We start from the raw sequence: 6,000 nt of genomic DNA on the forward strand, positions 1-6,000 counted from the left end.
AAACACATCCATTTTGAACGCAAGCACAAGCAGCAAGCGAAGTGTCAGTCAGTCAGATTAAAATCAGTGCTGTCAGTATAAAGAAAAATAATTACATGAAATTCATATATCGATAATTTTTTTAAATAACCGATATTGGATTTATTTCTTAATCTTTTTTTACGAGTACACATTATATTTTATTTTTTATGTTTTTGTTTTAGTTGTACATATTTAAATAACAATACAAGTTAAGTTTTTTTTTATTGCTTAGATGGGTGGACGATCTCACAGCCACCCTGGTGTTAAGTAGTTACTGGAGCCCACAAACATCCACAACGTAAATGCGCCACCCACCTTGAGATATAAGTTCTAAGGTCTCAAGTATAGTAACAAGTTAAAGTCCAATGGGTATGTCTTTGATGTTATTTTATGTGCTTAAAATCGATTAAAATCGATTGATTAATGATAATATTTAAAATGATTTATTTATATGTTTTTTTATATACTTAAAATGTTTACTTAATACGTAAAAGGTTTTGAAGTTGGCAATATTTTTCGCGCAAAAATAAAATTCTTGTTTTTTTCAATAGAGTTACTTTTTTTAAACTACTTATTGTAAGCTGTAGTGGCGCTTATTTGGAAGAAAGTAAATGCATATTTATTTATGACAAAATTAATGCACTAAGTATTTTTTCTCTAATCTATTGTCCGCTTTGGGCCTGAAATGGGCCGTCCCCTTTCGCTTTTTCAATGAGTTTAGTTTTTTGTATTAAAAACCTATTTAAACAATCTTGTCAAATTTTACTCCTAAACAATTCCAAGGATTTTTTATCTATTTGAAGTCACCCTACAATTACCTGACCCACCCTACAACTATATAGTAGTGCGTTACGATAACGTTCTACTCCCATTATAGTTCTAAAATTTTTGAGATTTACCACAGATCAAAACTTAAATCTAAACTTCAGAATTATGTGATCTAATGTAATTTAAAAAAAAAACATATACCGTTTGTTTGTCGTGTGTTTGTCAACCGAGTTTAGTTTTGTTCAGTATCTGTTGATTAGTAGCATTAGTATTTATAACCAAATTATTTGAGAAACGGGCAGCTTTTTTTCAAGGTATCAATAACGAAACAAAAGAAAAAATAAATCTTAATGTGTCTGTTATTATGGTCAAATGTTGAAGATTTAGACTTAAATTTTGTGCTAAAAATGTTAGAAGAAAGTGCTAATATCGAGATACAGTTTTGTTAAAAATAATTTAGCAATCCTGAGAATAACTGCACAAAAAAAAGCAAAACAGAAGGTTACCCGTTTTCAGAATTCAGAACGTAACCTTAACACTTGGATTCCATTCATTACAAAAAAATATAACTTGTATTAACAACTAAAATAAGGCTAAAAAACGCAGTTTGAAAAATTTGTAAAACGCTTTCAAAAGTTAGAGCTATTTTGCAATACTTCAAAGGTATCAGATCAGATTTTTTTTATCCAAGATAATGTTTCGTGAAATATTTACTTTTAATAAGTGTTCGGATCAAAGGTCCCTGCTGGTTTGCAAATAGGGGACTTTTTATGAATCTGGAATAAAAAAATACATCAGTAGCAAGAGAAAAAAAAAACTCACAAAAAACGAAAATCGAACGCGTGCCGTGGACATCGCAGTGGACATTAGGGTCGTATGCTGATTAACGAAATTTAGATAAAACTGCGCAATCAGTTCTTATATTTTTCGTCATGCGCACCATTCAAAAAGCAATTTTGTTTTTAGTCCAAACATGTATCTTTACTACTTTGTGAAACTATAAATCAACGATTTATTCTTTTTCTTTATTGCTTTGGACGGTAGGTGGTAGGTGGACGACCTCACGGCCCACCTGTTGTTAAGTGGTTACCGGAGCCCATAGACATCTACAACGTAAATGCCGCCACCCACCTTTAGGTTTGGATTCTAAGGTCTCAGGTATCAGTATAGTTACAACGGCTGCCCCACCCTTCAAACCGAAACGCAATAATGCTTCACGACAGAAATAAGCAGGGTGGTGGTGCCTATCCGTGCGGACTCGTAAGAGGTCCTATCACCAATAATTACCCAAATTATAATTTTGCTGGTTTAATTTGTTATTCCTTCACCATGGAATTCAATCGTGAACATCTATTAAGTAGGTACGTATTTCATTAGAAAAATTAGTGCCCGCCTGCGGGATTCGAGCACCGGTGCATCGCTAGATACGAATACACTGGAAGTCTTATCCTTTAGGCCACGACTTCGATCAACAATTATTGTTGATCGGATGACCACGACGACTTTATTTTCTTAGACTGTGATCTTCAGCATCCAACTGAGGACGCGAGAGTACACCTGCATGCCAAAATATGTATAGTTATAAAAATTAAGAATCTCTTTTGTGAGATCTAGTTTAGTTATTTTGATCCACATCCAGATGGCAATTTGCCAATGACCGTTGTCTGTCAATCAATCACAACGAGGGGTAAATCCGAAATACACAAAAAACTGACCCCTCGTTGACCACGCATAAAAGCATAAATAAAAAAATTAACAATGCTCCCAAAAAACCAATATGGGCATTGCGAATAAAGCCCGAAATTAATGGAAAGTCCATTCATGATTTTTGGTCACGTGCCTTCCCTAAATGTATCAGCAAAAAATTGTACTTGTTTGGCAAATTAACTAGGTGTATCCCATGGTTTCAGTCCAGCGATAAATATAAGTTATTTTAAAATCGGAAAACATATCATTTTTTCTTGCACTACAATGACATGTTCGTTCGATGACAATGATGAGTTCTCGGTTTAACACAGATTTATTTTGAAATAATCACCGAGTTTAGCCCCATTGTTGCATTAAAGAAAGAGAAACCAATAATATGTAATAACATTTCCACAGCCATACTGTTAACTAAATTGGTTTCAAATCGAATTTTTTTTACTCGACTATAAAGGAGGAAGTCTTAACACGCTGACTGCGTTATGTGGTTTAAAAAGCCCCATGCGCGACTGTCATCACTGATGTGGCAGTCAAAACCGCGTTCTTTCGCTCGCTGCGGGAATCGACTTTGTCCACATTTTTATGGCTATGGGTGTATTCGAAAACGGACTTGTACGAGGCTATTGGGTCTCATAAACAAGTCCAATCTTATCTCGCAAATACCGCACTCGTTGAAAATCCCTCAAAAATAGTCCCGCAGTCAACACGTTAATCGACTATAGTTGAAAGGCTTCTTCAAAATCCCCAAAGGAAAAATTAAAGATAAGTATAATAATAAATTGGCGAAAAGTGCCTATTTGGTATTAAATGAGATATATTTTCATCTGTCTGTGATACCACAAACAAAAGAAGTTTCTGATGGATTTATTTCAAGTTTAGATTCCCTGTTAACGGTCTTTAGTAATAAATAGGCTTTAGTAATAAAAATGAAGGCACTTTATTTTTAATATATAAATAATAAATAAATAAATTAAATTGTGGTAGGTAACAATAATTAATTATCATTCTATTATATTAGCCTATTATACAACAACAATAACTCAAGTATTCGACTTAATTCAAACTTTAAAATAATTTATCAAATATGTTTGAAACATAATGATTAATTTAAACCAATGTTTCGTAAATGGACGTGATAAATATAAAAATTGCAACAAAATTTTGCATTTCATTTAATTGAAATTTAAAATTTTGGTAATTTCAAATCGTCACCTAAATGGAAGGAAAGTGAACGTCGATGCAGACAATACATCTTCTTCTTCTATATATTAATACGTGAAGCAAATACTTTATATCCCTTTTTACGAAAATTGCGCGGACGGAGGAGTATGAAATTTTCCACACTTATAGAGAATATAGAGTAGAAATGCACAATACTAATATTTTTTTTAAATAATGCATAAAAGATACATTAAATCAATAAAGAAAACATTACACACACTACATACCATGTATTTGACGCACACACGCATGCACACTATTTAGGTATTGTCAAACTTTTGTTCTTGACGTCTGTGGTCAAATTGAGAATAGATTAAATATTGTTTGTCTTTATTAATATTTTTTTATAGTGTAACCTTAATTTGTGATTATAGAAGTATAAAATACAATTATAATAGTGTACAAACTTACAATTCCAATTAATTATAGTCGAATTTCGACTACTGCGGGACCTCTAGTATATAATAAAACGCAAAATCATCGTTTTATTTCAATAAATCGTGCTTATGTTTCGCCTGCAAATGTTCGAATCGTTTGTCTGAGGGGGCGGTTGCACCCTCGCATAAATTGACAACTTTTTGCCGAACTTCAATGCTCTTCAATCATTGACTCACGTCCACCGTTCACATCCACGCAAAACATGTTCATTCAAATTTGACGATTTTGTGTCATCCTCGTGATGATTTTGTTTATTTTGAGAGCTAGGCAATCATGTTTTGAAGGCAACTTGGGGCGCGTTGTTGTTGTGAAGTGAGCTTATTCGACTTACAAAATTAAGTCAATAGGTACTTTTATATTGCTATTTGCCTAAATATTTATTATTTGACTATAGAAATATGATTATTAGCTGTATTCGTTTCGAATCTAGGTTAATACATGCAAGTTGGAAAACATAACAAACAACAACAAAAATAAGCTTAGCACTGTTAATTACAGATTTTGTGCCTGAAAAAATGTTGGCGTCATACAGCATACATTGGACAGAAAAGTATAAGTCAAAAACAAACAGGTAAAGAACTATAATTTTTAGTTCATTGTTTCCGGCGTTTCGATACTAGTTTCCCGAATCGAAGATGACTTAGTTGTGACAATAATAAATACAATATTAAACAGTAAAAGTAGTTTTAATTGTTTTTGTGCCAATTTAAAACTGAATAAAAAAGTAGATCCTTTAAATAAATAAAAATATATTTCGTTCGTTGAGTCTTTTCTTATTAAGTACAGCGAGTTTTCATATTCATTTGTCATTAGGCTTACAATATAATTAGTTGTTGGGGCCTTTAGGATATAGGAGAATCAAATCAGAAAATAAGGTAAAGGTATTACTAAAAAAGGACTGGTAATGGCTCAAACAGAGAAAAGTCACACACCAGTATCTGGCTTCATTGATAGTTGGACAGATTTGAAAGAAAATAGCCTCTATTATTTAATAACACAAACTACTACAAATAGCCAATATATACACAGTATACATATTTAAGGCGGTCGTATCTTTCTACTAAGGTCTAAATTCATGGCCTCGTATCCATCGAAACATGTTGCACTGCTACACCCTGTTATATGGCCACACATTTCATAATTACCACTAACAATATGATTTAAATTTTAAATTTAGCTTGAAATTGGTTTGTGTTCGGTTTTTTTTTCTTCTAATTAGTAAATTTTATATTTAGGAACGGTCAACGAAGTACGAAACGAAATTATCTTAATAAAATGTGTACCTACATAAATAGAATTTTATACTTTGTATTAAATAAAACTTTGAAAAAAAAAAATGTGTGCGTGTACTAGTGTACACACGTAAGAAGTGAAACTTCTTTATGGCCTTATTTTTCGAAAAATGATCTACATGCAACTTTCTAGAAATTGGTTAAATAAAGTTAAATTAGATAAAGTTTAAACAAAAGGATTTTATTATCATAGACATGAATACAAAAAAGTTAAATTAGATAAAGTTTAAACAAAAGGATTTTATTATCATAGACATGAATACAAAACAGATGGCGCGTAACGGAAAAACAATCTATTATTCTGTATCTATAAAGTAATAATTTAGTATTTAATTTAATAAAAATAGCTGTATATTTTTGTTATAATGATTTAGAACAGACACGTATTGGATAGTTGCAATCGATACAGACTTTGCAAAAATTTCATATAACTGTAAACTATTTTTGTAATCATAAATTATTTCATTCCAAATGGATTTATTTTCCTGTTCCTCATTCTATTTTAGTAGAAAGGGCGAGGACCCTCGAAGGGTAGCGGGACGCTATTGGTTGATCC

General features: G+C 31.9%; 1 long non-coding RNA gene across 1 annotated transcript; it reads left to right on the forward strand.

Moving 5' to 3' along the window:
- The first annotated feature begins 1,027 nt into the window (after positions 1-1,027).
- Positions 1,028-4,832, forward strand: LOC134200980 (uncharacterized). Its single transcript, XR_009976119.1, has 2 exons — positions 1,028-1,452; positions 4,651-4,832. It is a non-coding gene; the product is annotated as an uncharacterized LOC134200980 (long non-coding RNA).
- The last annotated feature ends 1,168 nt before the right edge of the window (positions 4,833-6,000 follow it).

The sequence above is a fragment of the Bombyx mori genome, chromosome 22 (genome assembly GCF_030269925.1).
Source record: "Bombyx mori chromosome 22, ASM3026992v2".
Lineage (NCBI taxonomy): Eukaryota > Metazoa > Arthropoda > Insecta > Lepidoptera > Bombycidae > Bombyx > Bombyx mori.